This window comes from Oncorhynchus clarkii, chromosome 1 (genome assembly GCF_045791955.1).
Source record: "Oncorhynchus clarkii lewisi isolate Uvic-CL-2024 chromosome 1, UVic_Ocla_1.0, whole genome shotgun sequence".
NCBI lineage: Eukaryota > Metazoa > Chordata > Actinopteri > Salmoniformes > Salmonidae > Oncorhynchus > Oncorhynchus clarkii.
The window spans coordinates 87,626,409-87,648,271 of NC_092147.1; the positions used below are offsets into that span (position 1 = coordinate 87,626,409).

The following is a 21,863-nucleotide window of genomic DNA, read 5'->3' on the forward strand; positions in this document are numbered from 1 at the left end:
TGCAGTGATCGGTTAGCTGCTCAGATAGTTGATGTTTAAAGTTGTTGAGGGAAATAAAAGTCTCCAACTTCAGCGATTTTTTTGCAATTCGTTCCAGTCACTGGCAGCAGAGAACTGGAAGGAAAGGCGACCAAATGAGGTGTTGGCTTTGGGGATGATCAGTGAGATATACCTGTTGGAACATGTGCAATGGGTGGGTGTTGTTATCGTGACCAGTGAACTGAAATAAGGCGGAGCTTTACCTAGCATAGACTTATTGATGACCTGGAGCCAGTGGGTCTGGTGACGAATATGTAGCGAGGGCCAGCCGACTAGAGCATACAGGTCGCAGTGGTGGGTGGTATAAGGTGATTTGGTAATGTCGTGGAGGATCGTTTCAAAATATAACACTTACAAGAACTTGTGAATTCAATATAGGCTTTTAATACAAACATATCAGAAGCCTAGATGGTCCGCGGAACACACACTTTCCCAGAGCACTGGCTCTGTATTTATACACACACAGTATATGAGTCCATTCCATATGTTAATTAAGTTACTTCCCTCAGGTCATCGGCCACCATTATCGTTCAGTCCAGGCTTCCAGCTTGTTCATGCCTAATAACGCCTGTATCCGCTCTTGATTAGATTACAATGTTGGCAGGACCCTCTCGTGTCCTAAAATTAATATATGTCTATCTTACCCTAAGCACTTATGTCCTTTACCCTAAGCACTTATGGTCTTTACCCTAAGCACTTATGTTTGTTCCTCTCTATCTAATCTTTATAATGGTGTCCTGCTCTTTCCATAATAGATAATGTATTTAAGTGTCACCTCCTCCTCTTTGCCATAAGCCCTTATGCACTTTAAGGCACGTATGGCTTCAGCCATTACACTTACGTCTGTTTAATCTTTGGTTTCCTGTCCGCTTTCTGTTTGTGGTCTAATGTATACCTATCTTTGCTCAATAGTGTCATATCTGTCTCTATATGTAACAATAACTACAACAGTAACAAAACGGATGGCACTGTGATAGACTGTATCCAGTTTGCTGAGTAATGTTGGAAGCTATTTTGTAGATGACATCGCCGAAGTCGAGGATCGGTAGGATAGTCAGTTTTACTAGGGGAAGTTTGGCGGCAGGAGTGAAGGAGGCTTTGTTGCGAAATAGAAAGCCGATTCTAGATTTGATTTTGGATTGGAGATGTTTAATATGAGTCTGGAAGGAGAGTTTACAGTTTAGCCAGACACCGAGGTATTTACAGTTGTCCAAATATTGTAGGTCGGAACCGTCCAGGGTGGTGATGCTAGTCGGGCGGGTGCGGGCAGCGAACGGTTGATATGCAGGCATTTGGTTTTACTAGCATTTAAGAGCAATTGGAGGCCACGGAAGGAGTGTTGTATGGCATTGAAGCTCGTTTGGAGGTTAGTTAGCACAGTGTCCAAGGAAGGGCCAGAAGTATACAGAATGGTGTCATCTGCGTGGAGGTGGATCAGGGAATCACCCGCAGCAAGAGCAACATCTTTGATATATAGAGAAAAGAGTCGGCCCGAGAATTGAACCCTGTGGTACCCCCAGAGGTCCGGACAACATGCCCTCCGATTTGACACACAGAACTCTGTCTGCAAAGTAGTTGGTGAACCAGGCAAGGCAGTCATTAAAAACCAAGGCTATTGAGTCTGCCGAATAAGAATACGGTGATTGACAGAGTCAAAAGCCTTGGCCAGGTCGATGACGACGGCTGCACAGTACTGTCTTTTATCAATGGTGGTTTTGATATTGTTTAGTACCTTGAGCGTGGCTGAGGTGCACCCGTGATCGGCTCGGAAGCCGGATTGCACAGCGGAGAAGGTACGGTGGGATTTAAATTGGTCAGTGATCTGTTTGTTAACTTGGCTTTCGAAGACTTTAGATAGGCAGGGCAGGATGGATATAGGTCTGTAACAGTTTGGGTCTAGGGTGTCACCCCCTTTGAAGAGGGGGATGACCGCGGCAGCTTTCCAATCCTTGGGGATCTCAGATGATACGAAAGTGAGGTTGAACAGGCTGGTAATAGGGGTTGCAACAATGGCGGCGGACAGTTTTAGAAGGAGAGGGTCCAGATTGTCTAGCCCAGCTGATTTGTACGGGTCCAGGTTTTGCAACTCTTTCAGAACGTCAGCTGTCCGGATACGGGTGAAGGAGAAGCTGGGGAGGCTTGGGCGAGTAGTTGCAGGGGGGGGGGAGCTGTTAGCTGTTGGCCTGGGTTGGAGTAGCCAGGAAGAAGGCATGGCCAGCCATTGAGAAATGCTTATTGAAATGTTCGATTATCATGGATTTATCAGTGGTGACCGTGTTACCTAGCCTCAGTGCAGTGGGCAGCTGGGAGGAGGTGCTCTTGTTTTCCATGGACTTTACAGTGTCCCAATACTTTTTGGAGTTAGAGCTACAGGATGTGAATTTCTGCTAGATAAAAAATGAAGCCTTTGCTTTCCTGACTGACTGCGTATATTGGTTCCTGACTTCCCTGAACAGTTGCATATCGTGGCCACTATTCGATGCTATGGCAGTCTGCCACAGGATGTTTTTGTGCTGGGCAAGGGCAGTCAGGTCTGGAGTGAACCAAGGACTATATCTGTTCTTCGTTCTGCATTTTTTGAACGGGGCATGCTTATCTAAGATGGTGAGGAAATTACTTTTAAAGAATGACCAGGCATCCTCGACTGAGGATACCCGGGCCAGGTCGATTAGAAAGGTCTGCTCACAGAAGTGTTTTAAGGAGCGTTTGACAGTGATGAGGGGTGGTCGTTTGACTGCGGACCCATAGCGGATACAGGTAATGAGGCAGTGATCGCTGAGATCCTGATTGAAAACAGCGGAGGTGTATTTGGAGGGCAAGTTGGTCAGGATAATGTCTATAAGGGTGCACATGTTTACGGATTTAGGGTTGTACCTGGTGGGTTCCTTGGTGATTTGTGTGAGATTGAGGGCATCTAGCTTAGATTGTAGGACTGCCGGGGTGTTAAGCATATCCCAGTTTTGGTCACCTAACAGAATGAACTCTGAAGCTAGATAGGGGGCGATCAATTCACAAATGGTGTCCAGGGCACAGCTGGGAGCAGAGGGGGGTTGATAGCAGGCGGCAACACTGAGAGACTTATTTTTGGAGAGGTTAATTTTTCAAATTAGAAGTTCAAACTGTTTGGGTATAGACCTGGAAAGTATGACAGAACTTTGCAGGCTATCTCTGCAGTAGATTGCAACTCCTCCTCCTTTGGCAGTTCTATCTTGATGGAAAATGTTGTAGCTGGGTATGTATATCTCAGAATTGTTGGTGGCCTTCCTAATCCAGGATTCAGACACGGCAAGGACATCAGGGTTGGCGGAGTGTGCTAAAGCAGTGAGTAAAACAAACTTAGGGAGGAGGCTTCTGATGTTGACATGCATGAAACCAAGGTTTTTTGATCACAGAAGTCAACAAATTACCTCCACATCACCCGAGGAACAGAGGAGGAGTAGGATGAGGGTGCGGCTAAAGGCTATCAAAACTGGTCGCCTAGAGCTATTAATTACTTAAAAATCATACAATGTGATTTTCTACATTTTTGTTTTAGATTCCGTCTCTCATAGTTGAAGTGTACTCACACCTCTCCATCACAATTGACAACTCCACATTGTCGCCCTCCCAGAGTGCAAAGAACCTTGACGTGAAGCACCCTGTCGTTCTCTAAAAACATCAAAGCAGTGACTCGCTCCTGCAGATTCCTGCTCTACAACATCCATACGACCATACCTCACACAGGAAGTGGCACAGGTCCTAATCCAGGCACTTGTCATCTCCCGTCTTGACTAATAGAAATCTCTGTTGACTGGGCTCTCTGCTTGTGCCATGAAACCCATGCAACTTATTTAGAATGCTACAGCCCACCTGTTTTTCAACCATCCCAAGTTCTCCCATGTCAACCCGCTCCTCTGCACACTCCAATGGCTTCCAGTCAAATCCTGCATCCACTACAAGATCATGGTGCTTGCCTACGTAGCAGCAATAGGAACTGCCCCTCCCTACCTTCAGGTTATGAGCAAACCCTACACCCCAACCCGAGCACTCCGTTTTGCCACCTCTGGTCTCATGGCCCTCCCGCTCAGTCCAGTCCACGCTCTTCTCTGTCCTGGCATCCCAATGGTGGAACCAGCTGCCTCTGAAGCTAGGACAGCAGAGTTCCTGCCCATCTTCCGAAAGTACCTGAAAACCTTTCAATCACCCACCAGTGAATGTGCTTTTCAGATCAGTGCAGATCAGAGTGTGGACACATTTTGTTTATATTCTTTGCTAGTTAGCGAGTTATTGGCCTAGTTAACTGTGCGGGTCGTAAACAGAGCCCAGCATAGATAGAATGCCTCTTCTGGTAAGTGGTCTGTCCTGAATGGATATTTGTAACTTTATTGAGTCTGATTCAATGCACCATTGTACCTCAAGGGCTCTTTCTACTGGTAGCATGTTCTGATCCCAGTCCAGATCCTTTATCTCCTTTGCTTTCTCCTCTTCAGGAATACAACAACGGCAACAACTTGACTGATCTATTTGTTCAGTCTAAAGCCTCCCTTAGAACACACCGACGTGCTGTCCTGAGTAAGTTCAGAGAAAATCCAGAGAAATCTCAGGTCTGTGTCCTGCTCTGGAACTCTCACCTGGTGGAACATGACTTCAGTATCTGTCAAGAAGGCAACAGGCTCTTGGTGGAATCTGGACAAAACACCAATGATATGGTTTGTCAAGTCTGGACCCTGTAGAAGCTGAGCATTCAGTGATGTCTCTTGTTAGGTGGCTCCACAGTCTAGTACCACCCTCAGATTGTGCTTCTTAGGATGATATACTCTCTGGTGAGGAATATACCAAAATATCTTGCTGCTGTCGTTCTGTAAGTCTATTGGCATGATCACTGCAAAGCCTTTGTCCAGGATGTCTGCCATGAAGTTGGTATAGTCCTTACAGGACCAGGGATCCTTTCTGTTTCAGGTTGAGAGCACGATGTACTGCCTCACAGCAGTTGTTGGGAAATTCAGCATCCTCATTCCTCAGTGGGAGGCATATCCTATAGTGGACATCCACTAGCTTGTCTGACACGCTCCATAAAGCGATGCTCTTCTCTTGATATTTCAAGCTGCTCCTCATGGTGGTGCTCTGGGAAATCATGCTGGACCTTTTGCTGCAGCAGCTCTTCCAGCTCTACAGCAGAGATTCTGTATGACATTACGTGAAACCGCCCATAGGTGGAGACATTCCCCTTTCTTAGAATCCCATTCACAATCCAGACCAGAGTGGTTTTCACAGCGTATGGGCCATTTCCTTGGCTGTTTATGACCATCCATGGCTCAATGGCCTGAGGTATGTTTGTCAGCAATACAATACAACATCAGAATCAATCTGCTTGAGAGGCACCTTTTAAAAATATGGTCATATGTTCACATCTGTCTGGTTAGGAATTGGTGGAGGCTGATGTTAGGAGCTATAAGAGGACAGGCTCATTGTAATGCCTGTAGTGGAATAAATGGAACGGTATTAAACATCAATCATATAAAATTGAATTTTATTGGTGCCATTCACATATTTAGCAGTTGTTATTGCTTGTGGAAACCACATGGAAAACCTCATGTTTAACTCCATTCCATTGATTTCACTCCAGCCATTACAATGAGCCCATCCTCCTATAGCTCCTACCACCAGCTGCCACTGGTAGGAATGTTCTTCTTAGTTACTGGGATTTCCTTCTGTGTGAAAACTGCAAGGATTTCAACAACACTGCTGTCATCAAGGTTGCTTATCTCCAAGCCAGAGACAACAAAGGTACTCATGACTTCCTGGTTGTTGATAGTGTTTTATTATTTTATTATTGTTATTCAACAACAGAACAGTACAATGCAGCAAGAGTAAGAACTATGACAAAAGGTAATTCAAAAGGTAATAAAACATTTATTAAAACAATGAAAAATTACAAAATAAATTAGAATAGTAATAATAATAATTACTAAATAAGACAAATGACAAGAGAGACCAACATAGACACAAAGCAATAGAAACAGTACATTACAGAGAGACAATAGCTACATCGATCTACAAGCTCACACCCACCAACCCCAATGGAAGTGTTTACATATAGTCCAGGAAGGGTTGCCATATTTTCACAAAGGAGTTTAAATTTTCTTAATGCAAATGCACTCTTCTCCAAAGGAATACACGTATTCGTTTCAGAGAGCCATCTTGTAATTGGGAGAGGGGAATCTGATTTCCATGTCAATGCAACACATTTTCTTGCAGGGGCAAAGGCGATTTTCTGTCAATTTGATGTTGAAGTTATTCCTCAAATTCACATTTGTGAAGTTACCCAGAAGGCATATTTCAGGGTCAAGTGGGAAAGGGACCTCCATAATAAAGGCCAGGGTGTAATATCATGTCAGAAGGCTTGTAATTTAGTTTACTGCCAAGTACAATGCAAAAAAGTGCCTTCTGTTGTTCCACATCTAAAACACATTTCTGATATTTCAGGGTTACATCTCTGAAGTGTCAGAGAGTTGGTGGAGGATGTTGTAATGTAGAAGTCTGTATCTAGAGTTGATGGTTGCTTACACACTATCTTGGCATAGGTCTGACCATAGACCCTCATCAATTGTAGAATTCAAATCGGATTCCCATCGCTCTCTTGACTTATGTACATCTGTTTTTTGGCATTATTGCATTTGCAATGAGTACACTCTGGATATAAATATTTTTGTGTCATGATTATCATGGAGTAGTTGTTCAGTAGTTGATAGATTTGGTAAAGTCATATCTCCAAGAATGCTTCTGAGAAAGTTTCTTAACTGTAAATAACAAAGTAAATGATTATTGGATAACTGATATTTCTCTTTCAGTTGCTCAAATGACATAAGTACCCCATCTATATAACACTTTCAAAAATTACTCATTCCATACTCATGCCAATGCTGAACAATGTTGCTATCCAAGATCATTGGCAGGAGTTTGTTTTGCCACAGGGTTTCTTTGGGTGACAAGTCTGGTTTTAGATCAAATAAGTTACGAATTACATGCCATGGCAGAGTTTTGTTCTCCAAAAGAATGGAAGAGGCGGATCTCTCCATCTATTCAAGTCATCCACCACCTTTTAAACCAAGACAGAGTAGTTAAGCTTGTACAAGTTTCTTAAGTCATTATCAATTGTGATTCCTAGATATTTGAACCATCTGAAGGGACCTGTTCATTCACAGATGCTATAGTTAAACGAGTCAGTGGAAGTATTTAACTTTTGTCCATATTGTCTTTGTAACCTGATATAGAGCTGTATGTACCCATAAGCGTCTGTAGTTTTGAGAGGGATCCGGTCGGGTCATAGAGGAACAAAATAATGTTGTCTGCAAACAATGACATCTTGTGCGTTATCTGGCCCACCTGAAAGCCTTTTATGCCAGGATCCGTTCTTATGGCCTCCACCAGGGGTTCTATGGCTAGCACAAAAAGGAGTGGGGAAAGTGAACAGCCCTGTCTACTACCTCTAAAGAGTGGGAATGTGGCTGACATCATAGCATTCGTGGTGATATTGGCGTGCCGTTTATGGTATAAAGTCTTAACCCAGTTGACAACGAAGGACCAAAGTTAAATTTAGCAAGGACCTTGAATAGGTATGGCCACTCCAGCCAATCAAAGGCCTTTTCAGCGTTAAGAGATACTGCTATACTCCTCACACTGGCCATGTGAATTACGTTGAATAACCTGCACAAATTATTGGTGGAGGATCTTTTCTGTATAAAGTCTGTTTGATCGGTGTTAATCAGGTTTGGCAAATATTGTCCTTATCTATTAGCCATCGCCTTAGAAATCAATTTATAGTTGGCATTGAGGAGCGAGATCGGCCTACAGGAAGATAATTGTAGAGGATCTTTCTTTTTTTATGCATAACTGTTATAATAGCCATGGAAAAGGAGTCCGGCAGGCTCTGCGTCTCAGCAGCTAAATTTAGAACATCCATCAAGAGAGGAATAAGCAAATCCTTTAACTCCTTATAAAACCCTGCTGGAAAGCCATCGTCTCCTGGGGATTTGCTGGACTGTAAGAGAGGAAATGTCAGTGCTGGTTCCGTTCCATCAGAAGTCTATAAGGCCTTCCCATTGCATTCAGGTATCGTTCATTAAATCATCTGATTTGTTTCCCATTCCTTGAGTGGCTTCATACTCATGGAATGCATTCATCTCAGCACTGTTAGCCAATATTTCAGCTTCAAGCTCCAAACCTTTCTTTTGTGCCTTGAGTTGAGCCTCCTGTTTCTCCAGTGCTTGTTTACTTTTCAATGCTTCAGCTTTAACCAGTAAGGATTCCCTTTCAGCCTTCAAATAGAGCCTGGTAGAAGACGTGATGGATTGTCCTGAGTGCCTGCTGTGTTGTGATCTATTTACATGTTCTGATGAGACATTGGAGAAACTTGGCTGGACCTCCTCATCAGTTTTTTTTAGCCATTGTTTATTACTGTGCTTCTTCCATCCATGTGTCCAAAATGGTTGCAAAACGATCCAGTGTTGCTGCGTTTGGGCCATACCGTTCAACATTACACTTGCCTTCTCAGCAGATAACAAAGCCTTTATGGACTCATTGAGATCATGCACCAACTTAACCAACTTTGAGTAATCTTTGTGTCAGCAAAGATTTCAAAATGTCCATCATCTCCCATAAGTTGTGTGATCCCATTTCTCTTTTAGTAAGTGCACCCAACTTAGCACTTCTCGATCATTTTAACTTTTGCAAAGTTTCAATTGGATCCATTGTAAAGGCAGGTAAGAGCACTGAACATCAAATCCCATTCAATTCCATTGATTTGCAACCATCAGCACGGTATGAACACATTTTAGCACGGCATAGGTTAATGAATGAGCCAAAAACTACATCATCACAACTCAGACACAGCAGCAAATCAGCAAAGCGTCCTCTTTTCACCGCTCCACAATGAGTTCTCAACTCAGCGTGCAAACAAAAGACATACACGATTCCAAGCTCCACGAGCGATCGATCGATTCCAAGCTCCACGAGCGATCGATTCCAAGCTCCACGAGCGATCGATTCCAAGCTCCACGAGCGATCGATTCCAAGCTCCACGAGCGATCGATTCCAAGCTCCACGAGCGATCGATTCCAAGCTTACAAGTTCCACAAATTCATCCAACACATAGAGCAGAACCAAAACGGAAGAACAACCACAATTCTCTCACCTTTATTCACAGTGAAAAGCGCAAATCAAACAGTCACAGAGCTTCAATAGCATCAGTCACTTCTAACACTGTCACAGGGAACATTCATTTACAGTTGAGGAGCGACATTATTTTTATCTTGGTCAGATGACATGTTCGCCTCTTTACCTCCGGTCTGATGAGGGATCATGCTCATAAACCTTTCGTCCCGTGGCGGGTCGGGCGCATGCACGCTGACACCGTTGATAGCTGTACGGTGGTTCCTCCGACACATTGGTTCGGCTGGCTTCCGGGTTAAGTGGGCATTGTGTCAAGAAGCAGTGTGATTTGGTTGGGTTGTGTTTCGGAACAAATGGAAAAAATGACCTTTGCCTCTCCCGAGTCCGTACGGGAGTTGCAGCGATGAGACTAGACTGTAACTACCAACTGGGGAGAAAAAGGGGTCAAATACACAAAATAAAATACGACCTGATGGCAGAGTATAGGTTCTTAAATTAACCGTAAGGTTTTTTTGTTTTTTTTAAACCTTATATTATCCAAAAAGATCATACAGGAACCTTTTATTTTTAGAGTGTAGACTAGAGAGGTAGCTAACACATGTTGATTCCCCCTTGGACACCACTGATGTGTCTAATTGACTATATGTATGTGTTTATCTGTAGAAATCCTGACTTCTCAGCTGGGTAAGTATTAAGGCTTTGTTACCTACTGTATATGATGGCTTATAAATGTTAGCTTTGTCAATGGAGTTGAGTGGTGATGAGTGTGTGTGGACTGTACCTCCGACTATCAGTCGATACTTGTAAAAATGTCTATTCTTAAACTCTTACCGTGAACCTGTTTGTGCTGTGTAATTGTGTTGCCTTTCTTTGTTTGCTGAAATCTGTAGTTCATTAAAGTAGCATTTTAGGGGACCTCTGCCAAAGGAGTTGTTGTGTGAAGGAGCAGCCCATCATTGCACGGCTGATTAAAAAAAAAAAACATTTGGCAGTGAACGCCTAGATTAAAATGTTTAATAAAGAACTATGAATTAAAAAATGTTTTTCCAAGGACTGCCCCTTTGAAGTAACATTGCAGTGAAGTAAAATACATGGATGTAGTGATACTTTCTACCACCAGAGGGAGGCAAATACACGTTTATTTTACTGAGGATGTTGACATGGTCCTAGTAAGGTCTGGATGGTCTTCTGACTTATAAAACGGTGGGAAATCAAACAAAGAAGTCATGTAAACATAAACAAAGAAGTCATGTAAACATAAACAAAGAAGTCATGTAAACATAAACAAATAAGTCATGTAAACTAATTCTAGTGCCTGTTTTCGGGGACTGTCAGCTTGTGGGCTCCCGAGTGACGCAGCGGTCTAAGGCACTGCATCTCAGTGCTAGAGGCGTCACTACATGGTTTGATCCCGGGCTGTATCCCAACTGGCTGTGATCGGGAGTCCCATAGGACGGCGCACAATTGGCCCAGCGTCGTCCGGGTTAGGGGAGGTTTTGGCCGGGGTAGGCCCTCATTGTAAAATAAGAATTTGTTTCTTAACTGAATTGCATAGTTAAATAGAAGTTAAATAAAACAAATATTAGTTAATTATTGATGTTACTGAACTGCTGTATTTGAAGTACAACTCCCTTCTGCGCAGTTTCAATGATGTTGCTACGGCAACTCAAGCTGTTTCTACCATCCCTGACTATCCCATCAAACTATCAATCAGTTTCTTTTTCACTTTTTCACTTTTTCAGTCACATTCCTGAAGCCAAAAAAAACACATTTAGCTTCCTATCACATATGGAAAAGAAAAAGGTTTATGAATGAATTAATGGAGGGTTACTGTCAAAATGATTTATTATATATACTGTGCGTATACTGTATAACAAATTGGCTCTTGGTCTCCCCACCTTCCTGGCACTGCTGGGTGTCAGATATGCCAGTGTTTCTCCCCATATGTTCACTAAGATTCAAATTATTATAGGTCTTCATAGTTTGAGGTCTGGGTTGAACAACACAAATGTGCACTTACAGTTGTTTGTGATATCCATCAGTATGTCGCTAATTTTCATAACCAACAGTCTCTTACTTTATATTTCAGATTTTGAAACCATCAGAAGACATGAAGGTGTGTTTTATACTCTGTGACATCCACAAATTAATACATACCATATGAAACGTGACATATTATACCAAATAGAGTGTCTAGGATTTACTTACAGAATAATAGTAGTGATGTCATTGTGTTTACCATAGTGTATTATACCACTGATGTTGATGTCATGATGTCATTGTGTTTACCATAGTGTTTTATACCACTGATGTTGATGTCATCGTGTTTACCATAGTGTTTTAAACCAGTGATGTCACGATTTCATTGTATTTACCATAGTGTTTTATACCACTGATGTTGATGTCATTGTGTTTACCATAGTCTATTATACCACTGATGATGATGTCATTGTGTTTACCATAGTGTTTTATACCACTGATGTTGATGTCATTGTGTTTACCAAAGTGTATTATACCACTGATGTTGATGTCATTGTGTTTACCATAGTGTTTTATACCACTGATGTTGATGTCATCGTGTTTACCATAGTGTTTTATACCACTGATGTTGATGTCATCGTGTTTACCATAGTGTTTTAAACCAGTGATGTCACGATTTCATTGTATTTACCATAGTGTATTATACCACTGATGTTGATGTCATTGTGTTTACCATAGTCTATTATACCACTGATGGTGATGTAATGATGTCATTGTGTTTACCATAGTCTATTATACCACTGATGTTGATGTCATGATGTCATTGTATTTACCATAGTCTATTATACCACTGATGTTGATGTCATGATGTCATTGTGTTTACCATAGTGTATTATACCACGGATGGTGATGTCATTGTGTTTACCATAGTGTATGTTTCTCTCCACAGTGGATGTGACTCTAGACCCTGATTCTGCACATTGTAAACTCATCCTGTCTGATGACGGGAAACAAGTGAGACATGGAGAACTAGATCAGGTTCTCTCTGACAACGGGAAGAGGTTTACAAATTGGTCCTGTGTCCTGGGAATCGAGGGCTTCTCAGCGAAGTTCTACTATGAGGTGAAAGTGGAGGGGAAGACTGAGTGGACTTTGGGGGTGGTCATACAGTCCATCAATAGGAATGAAAGGTTTAGATCGATCCCTCATAATGGATATTGGACTGTGGAGCTGAAGGATGGAGAGTGCACAGCTAATGCAGATTCCCCTCTCACCCTCTTACTGAGAGAGAAGCCCCTGAAAGTGGGGGTGTTTGTGGATTATGAGAAGGGTCAGGTCTCCTTCTACAATGTGGAGGACAGGTCTCATATCTACTCTTTCACTGGCTGCTCCTTCACTGAGAAACTCCATCCATTCTTCAACCCTGGTGGTTCAGATAGTATTTCACTGGTCGTCTGTCCTGTAGATGCCACTGACTGACTGTTTTAAATCAAACAGGGTGCAATTGTTATTTGTGAAATGCTTGTTACTCTACTAATGTGCAGTAAATATACTGTATATAATTTAAAAAAAAGTGCTGAACAAGTAGTTATATTGACAACGTCTGTCCTAGCTCGCTCATTTATGTCTTAATCGAAATTACGGATTGTCTCTTATCCGCTCCTCGTTCCCTTATGCCATAGTTTGTACATCTCAATTGTCAGTAGAAACCACATTTGTTTAAACAAGTCAGCCATATGAGCTATATTTTTTAAGAAGGCAGAAAATGAGGCAGATTGTTTTTTAAATCTTTTATTTAACTAGGCAAGTCAGTTAAGAACAAATTCTTATTTTCAATGACGGCCTAGGAACAGTGGGTTAACTGCCTGTTCAGGGGCAGAACGACAGATTTGTACCTTGTCAGCTCAGGGGTTTGAACTTGCAACCTTTCGGTTACTAGTCCAACGCTCTCACCACTAGGCTACCCCGTTTCACTGCCAGACATGGCTGATAGCCAGGTGTAGTGGTAAGGTGTTGGGACTGCTGATGGGACTCTGCTGTTGGGACTCTGCTGTTGGGACTCTGCTGTTGGGACTCTGCTGATGGGACTCTGCTGTTGGGACTCTGCTGTTGGGACTCTGCTGTTGGGACTCTGCTGATGGGACAGCTTAATGTAGGTCCTGATAGTTTGTGGGCACCGTTTGTAACCGTTACCGTGCAATTCATGTATTGTTTAGTGTTGTGTTGTGTAGTGGCGTTGCTGGAATGCACAAGATTTACATGCTAAAATTGCAACTGGTTGTGTAACCTTTCTGCTGTGTGCTCCTACATTTAGGTAACAATGTAGCAACAGCACAAAAAAAATGTGTTCAACATATTGATCATTTGATAATTAAATGTTCTGAAAGAGGGTTTAAAAATAGTTTCATCTCCATCATTGCCATCAGAAAAGACTACTGTATACGACAGACTACCCCATCAGACTACTGTATCAGAAAGACTAATGTGTCAGACAGAGTAGTCTGATAGAGTAGTCTCTCAGTCAGACTACTGTATACGACAGACTACCCCATCAGACTACTGTATCAGAAAGACTAATGTGTCAGACAGAGTAGTCTGATAGAGTAGTCTATCAGTCAGACTACTGTATACGACAGACTAACCATCAGACTACTGTATCAGAAAGACTAATGTGTCAGACAGAGTAGTCTGATAGAGTAGTATATCAGTCAGACTACTGTATACGACAGACTAACCATCAGACTACTGTATCAGACATACTATTGTATCAGACAGACTACTGTGCTTCTACATCTGCATTGCTTGCTGTTTGGGGTTTTAGGCTGGGTTTCTGTATAGCACTTTGTGACACCCCAAACAGCAAGCAATGCAGGTGTAGAAGCACGGTGGCTAAGAAAAACTCCCTAGAAAGGCCAAAACCTAGGAAGAAACCTAGAGAGGAACCAGGCTATGTGGGGTGGCCAGTCCTCTTCTGGCTGTGCCGGGTGGAGATTATAACAGAACATGGCCAAGATGTTCAAATGTTCATAAATTACCAGTATTGGTCAAATAATAATAATCACAGGCAGAACAGTTGAAACTGGAGCAGCAGCACAGCCAGGTGGACTGGGTACAGCAAGGAGTCATCATGTCAGGTAGTCCTGAGGCATGGTCCTAGGGCTCAGGTCCTCAGTGAGAGAGAAAGAAAGAGAGAAAGAGAGAATTAGAGAGAGCATACTTAAATTCACACAGGACACCGGATAGGACAGGAGAAGTACTCCAGATATAACAAACTGACCCTAGCCCCACGACACAAACTACTGCAGCATAAATACTGGAGGCTGAGACAGGAGGGGTCAGGAGACACTGTGGCCCCATCCGATGACACCCCCGGACAGGGCCAAACAGGAAGGATATAACCCCACCCACTTTGCCAAAGCACAGCCCCCACACCACTAGAGGGATATCTTCAACCACCAACGTACCATCCTGAGACAAGGCAGAGTATAGCCCACAACGATCTCCGCTACGGCGCAACCCAAGGGGGGGCGCCAACACCAGACAGGAAGATCACATCAGTGACTCAACCCACTCAAGTGACGCACCCCTCCTAGGGACGGTATGAAAGAGCCCTAGTAAGCCAGCGACTCAGCCCCTGTTATAGGGTTAGAGGCAGAGAATCCCAGTGGAAAGAGGGGAACCGGCCAGGCAGAGACAGCAAGGGTGGTTTGTTGCTCCAGAGCCTTTCCGTTCACCTTCACACTCCTGGGCCAGACTGCACTCAATCATATGACCCACTGAAGAGATGAGTCTTCAGTAAAGACTTAAAGGTTGAGACCTAGTTTGCGCCTCTCACATGGGTAGGCAGACCATTCCATAAAAATTGAGCTCTATAGGAGAAAGCCCTGCCTCCAGCTGTTTGCTTAGAAATTCTAGGGACAATTAGAAGGCCTGCGTCTTGTGACCGTAGCGTACATGTAGGTATGTACGGCAGGACCAAATCAGAGCGATAGGTAGGAGCAAGCCCATGTAATGCTTTGTAGGTTAGCAGTAAAACCTTGAAATCAGCCCTAGCCTTAACAGGAAGCCAGTGTAGGGAGGCTAGCACTGGAGTAATATGATCAAATTTTGGGGTTCTAGTCAGGATTCTAGCAGCCGTATTTAGCACTAACTGAAGTTTATTTAGTGCTTTATCCGGGTAGCCGGAAAGTAGAGCATTGCAGTAGTCTAACCTAGAAGTGACAAAAGCATGGATACATTTTTCTGCATAATTTTTGGACAGAAAGTTTCTGATTTTTGCAATGTTACGTAGATGGGAAAAAAGCTGTCCTTGAAACAGTCTTGATATGTTCTTCAAAAGAGAGATCAGGGTCCAGAGTAACGCCGAGGTCCTTCACAGTTTTATTTGAGACGACTGTACAACCATTAAGATGAATTGTCAGATTCAACAGAATCCCATGCCTTCCCATGTCTACACCTGGTTGAGCAGGTAGTCCTCCGTGTCTCGCTGACATTTCTTGATCGTTGTTGCTTGTAGAAAGTCCCGGTATTTCCCAATGGACATTATGAAATGTCCATGTGGGCTGTGCTATTTAGGTAAAACCTCTCGTTCTCTAAAACAGAGAATCAGTGAACATAAAAGTTCAATCAGGAGAAACGACAGGGATTATCCAGTCGCAGTACATTTTAATGACCTAAGGCATGACATTTCTACCTTTATATTTTGAAAGTTAAGATATCAGACAGGGGAGGAGATATTAATAATACTCTGAGTAAAAGAGAATGTTTGGGGATTTTCACCCTCCAGACATTATTTCCTAAAGGTCTTAATGATGAAATACCTATGTATGTTATGTCGTGAATTTGAACATGCTCCTATTTAAGATTACTCTGTTTTTCGTATGATGTAACCAATGATTAATGAAAACTTGCTCGGTAGGTCTATATCCTCATTGTGGTTTTACAGACGTGTTTAATACGTCTTATTTACACACTTTATTCTAATATTTATGAAATGTATATTGTTATATTTGGTACTTGCACTTGTTTTTCCTTCACCTCAACCCCTTTCGATGCGTGGAACGGATGTGGGTGGGGCTAGGTCTGCATAAGGGTTAGGGTTAGGGTTAGGGTTAGGGTTAGGTCTGCATAAGGGTTAGGGTTAGGGTTAGGGTTAGGTCTGCATAAGGGTTAGGGTTAGGGTTAGGGTTAGGTCTGCATAAGGGTTAGGGTTAGGGTTAGGGTTAGGTCTGCATAAGGGTTAGGGTTAGGGTTAGGGTTAGGTCTGCATAAGGGTTAGGGTTAGGGTTAGGGTTAGGTCTGCATAAGGGTTAGGGTTAGGGTTAGGGCTAGGTCAGCATAAGGGTTAGGGTTAGGGTTAGGGTTAGGTCTGCATAAGGGTTAGGGTTAGGGTTAGGTCTGCATAAGGGTTAGGGTTAGGGTTAGGGTTAGGGTTAGGGTTAGGTCTGCATAAGGGTTAGGGTTAGGGTTAGGGTTAGGGTTAGGTCTGCATAAGGGTTAGGGTTAGGGTTAGGGTTAGGGTTAGGTCTGCATAAGGGTTAGGGTTAGGGTTAGGTCTGCATAAGGGTTAGGGTTAGGGTTAGGGTTAGGTCTGCATAAGGGTTAGGGTTAGGTCTGCATAAGGGTTAGGGTTAGGGTTAGGGTTAGGTCTGCATAAGGGTTAGGGTTAGGATTAGGGTTAGGTCTGCATAAGGGTTAGGGTTAGGGTTAGGGTTAGGTCTGCATAAGGGTTAGGGTTAGGGTTAGGGTTAGGTCTGCATAAGGGTTAGGGTTAGGGTTAGGGTTAGGTCTGCATAAGGGTTAGGGTTAGGGTTAGGGTTAGGTCTACATAAGGGTGCAAAAAAAATCATTAAATCACAAAAGCTGTGATGAAGGCGGTGAGGCCGATACGTAAGCTTATTAAAGATCAGTGATACTATCAAGAGCAGTGTGTGGTTTCCTTTATCTTTGGAAAATAAAATAGATGACCTACGCGGAAGATTAAACTATCAACGGGACATTCAAAACTGTAACATCTTATGCTTCACGGAGTCGTGGCTGAACGACAACACTATCAACATACAGCTGTCTGGTTATACGCTGTACCGGCAGGATACCAGCTGCGTCTGGTGGTGGAGGACTATGTATTTTGGTTGAATAGCAGCTGGTGCACGATATCTAAGGAAGTTTCGAGCTATTGCTCGCCTGAGGTAGAGTATCTCATGATAACCTGTAGACCACACTACCTACCGAGAGAGTTTTCATCTGTATTTTTTGTAGCTGTTTACATACTATCACAGTCAGAGGCTGGGACTAAGACAGCATTGAATGAGCTATATTACGCCATAAGCAAACAAGAAAACACTCACCCAGTGTCACGAGACTGGGTTTGTGAGGTAAGAATCAGGCGCAGAGAGTTCCACAGGGAAAAAGTGCACTTTAATATGGCACCAAAATCCAATGCCCAAAACACAGGGCGCGAAAAATACTGACCAACCCAAAACACAGGGTACACGGTCTGGAGTACGAACCCACCCAACGACAACAACACGTAACACAAAATCAATCCCGCACAAAACAAGGGCGGGTTCACTAACCTAAAATAAAGAAGCACATCTGAAAAACATAATTAGACACAGGTGCAACTAATAAGACAAAACAAACAGAAAAAGGAAAAGGGATCGGTGGCGGCTAGTAGGCCGGTGACGACAACCGCCGAGCACCGCCCGAACAGGCAGGGGAGCCAACTTCCGCGGAAGTCGTGACACCCAGAGGCGGCGCTCCTAGTAGCCGGGGACTTTAATGCAGGGAAACTTAAATCCGTTTTACCAAATTTCTATCAGCATGTTAAATGTGCAACCAGAGGGAAAAAACTCTGAACCACCTTTACTCCACACACAGAGATACGTACAAAGCTCTCCCTCACCCTCCATTTGCTAAATCTGACCATAATTCTATCCTCCTGATTCCTGCGTATGAGATAAAATTAAACTTGAGACTTGGGACGACTACTTGAGACGGCCACTTGAGACTAGGGACGGCCACTTGAGACTAGGGACAGCCACTTGAGACTAGATACGGCCACTTGAGACTAGGGACGGCCACTTGAGACTAGGGACGGCCACTTGAGACTAGGGACGGCCACTTGGGATGGCTACTTGAGACTTGGGATGGCCACTTGAGACTAGGGATGGCCACTTGAGACTAGGGATAGCCACCTGAGACTAGGTGACAGCCACCTGAGACTTGGGGCAGCCATTTGAGACTTGGGATGGCCATTTTAGACTAGGGATGCGGTAGTACACTAGTCTATCTGTTGACAATGATGGAGATAAAACTCTTTTAATCACACTTTATTTGGAAAATGTTATAATCAAATGATACATTCATAAACATGTATTTTGTGTTGGTGCTAAATTCTTACCTAAATATTGAAGCACACAGCAGAATGGATACATAACAAATACTGTTAGAAAACACAGAGAATAAAAATATGTAGCACATTCTCCTCAAGACAGAACAGTCCAAGGGACGGGTGAAAGACACGTCAAAGATTCGTCAAACATTGACAAGAAATCAGTGGTCTGGGATGGTCCAGTACCAGCAGGCGTTCAGAACCATCCAATTTATCTTTCAACATTCCTACCTTTACCTCTCTGTCCTATCCAATAAATAATCAACTGGCCCAGTCTACAACAACAACAAAGACTGACAGGAAATCTGAGGACTCATGTACAGGTAGCCTAGTGGTTAGAGGCAGGTAGCCTAGTGGTTAGAGTGTTGGACTAGTAACCAGAAGGTTGCAAGATTGAATCCCTGAGCTGAATCCCTGAGCTGTAAAAATCTGTCGTTCTGCCCTTGAACAATACAGTTAACCCACTGTTCCTAGGCCTTCATTGAAAATAAGAATTTGTTCTTAACTGACTTGCCTAGTTAAATAAAGGTTAAATAAACTCTCTCCTATTGCTAACTGTTTATACCAGCCTGGTTTGTTTTAAAACAGTCAGTCAGTGACATCTACAGGACAGATGACCACTGAGATACTATCAATAATACCAGGGATGAAGAATGGAGCGTTTCTCAGTGAAGGAGCAGAATGGGCTCTTTATTTTTTTAATAGGTCGGGCTTTGACCCCTGGTATCATATAAACACACATAAGACATGGAGGAATGTGGAGAATTGCAGGAAATCAGCTATAAAACAGCTAAAGAAATCTCTGCCCCCATGCAAAATGTGTAGAATTGCAGGAAATCAGCTTTAAAACTGCAACATGTTCTCGTCGCCAACAAGAGGGGTGTGAACAGTTTGCGTGGGGTTGTGAGTTGGGGGGTTGATACTACGCTGATTCTCCATCTGATCCTTTGTCACCTAGGAAATGTGTGTCACCGGTCCGTCTCAAATAGGACTTGAGTATCCCTGGTCTAGAGTCACATCCTCTGTGGAGAGAAACATACATTATTAACACAATGACATCAACATCAGTGGTATAATACACTATGGTAAACACAATGACATCAACATCAGTGGTATAATACACTATGGTAAACACAATGACATCATGACATCAACATCAGTGGTATAATACACTATGGTAAACACAATGACATCATCATCAGGGGTATAATACACTATGGAAAACACAATGACATCATCATCAGGGGTATAATACACTATGGTAAACACAATGACATCATCATCAGTGGGTATAATACACTATGGTAAACACAATGACATCAACATCAGTGGTATAATACACTATGGTAAACACAATGACATCAACATCAGTGGTTATAATACACTATGGTAAACACAATGACATCAACATCAGTGGTATAATACACTATGGTAAACACAATGACATCATCATCAGGGGTATAATACACTATGGTAAACACAATGACATCATCATCAGTGGGTATAATACACTATGGTAAACACAATGACATCAACATCAGTGGTATAATACACTATGGTAAACACAATGACATCATGACATCAACATCAGTGGTATGATACACTATGGTAAACACAATGACATCAACATCAGTGGTATAATACACTATGGTAAACACAATGACATCATCATCAGGGGTATAATACACTATGGTAAACACAATGACATCATCATCAGGGGTATAATACACTATGGTAAACACAATGACATCAACATCAGTGGTATAATACACTATGGTAAACACAATGACATCAACATCAGTGGTATAATACACTATGGTAAACACAATGACATCATGACATCAGTGGGTATAATACACTATGGTAAACACAATGACATCAACATCAGTGGTATAATACACTATGGTAAACACAATGACATCAACAATAGTGGTATAATAAACCACGATAAACACAATGACATCAACATCAGTGGTATACTACACTATGGTAAACACAATGACATCATGACATCAACATCAGTGGTATAATACACTATGGTAAACACAATGACATCATGATATCAACATCAGGGGTGTAATACACTATGGTAAACACAATGACATCATGACATCAACATCAGTGGGTATAATACACTATGGTAAACACAATGACATTATCATCATCAGTGGTATAATACACTATGGTAATCACAATGACATTATCATCATCAGTGGTGTATTACGCTATGGTAAACACAATGACGTCATGACATCAGTGGGTATAATACACTATGGTAAACACAATGACATCATGACATCAACATCAGTGGTATAATACACTATGGTAAACACAATGACATCATGACATCAACATCAGTGGTATGATACACTATGGTAAACACAATGACATCAACATCAGTGGTATAATACACTATGGTAAACACAATGACATCATCATCAGGGGTATAATACACTATGGTAAACACAATGACATCATCATCAGGGGTATAATACACTATGGTAAACACAATGACATCATCATCAGGGGTATAATACACTATGGTAAACACAATGACATCATCATCAGGGGTATAATACACTATGGTAAACACAATGACATCATCATCAGGGGTATAATACACTATGGTAAACACAATGACATCATCATCAGGGGTATAATACACTATGGTAAACACAATGACATCAACATCAGTGGTATAATACACTATGGTAAACACAATGACATCATGACATCAGTGGGTATTTTTTATACAAGTGGAGGACAACATGTTACTGTATTGATATCTGACACATCATGCTGTCTTCACTATTAGTGGTCCATGTGTGACTGAGGTAGAGATAACAGGACATCATATAGCACTTTTCATTAAGTCATGTGACTGAGGTAGTATCAATGCATAATAAATAAAAGAGGGTACAAGAACCCGTTGCGCACCAATACATGAATCCTCTGACAAGGACATGTGTGTCCATCCCACTCCGCCATTCATTGATTTATTAAGCAAAAAGCACAAAATAACTACTTCTCTAACATCGTTTAAGCTACAAACATTAAAAAGTGAAACTAGTATTCACTGTAAATGCAATAATGCAACTTTTGACAAATCTGATACTTTGACCACTTTGCAACAACTTAGACAGAGTTAGGGTTTACATCTTTGTTTACTTCTCTGCTCCTCAAATCTGGCATTTGAACCAAAAATGATTAGCATATATATACAGTGCCTTGCGAAAGTATTCGGCCCCTTTGAACTTTGCGACCTTTTGCCACATTTCAGGCTTCAAACATAAAGATATAA

The 21,863-nt window shown here is 42.3% G+C and overlaps 1 pseudogene; it reads left to right on the plus strand.

Annotated features, from left to right (window-relative positions):
- LOC139410912 (butyrophilin subfamily 2 member A1-like) overlaps positions 1–12,915 on the plus strand; it is a 46,282-nt pseudogene extending 33,367 nt beyond the window's left edge.
- The last annotated feature ends 8,948 nt before the right edge of the window (positions 12,916–21,863 follow it).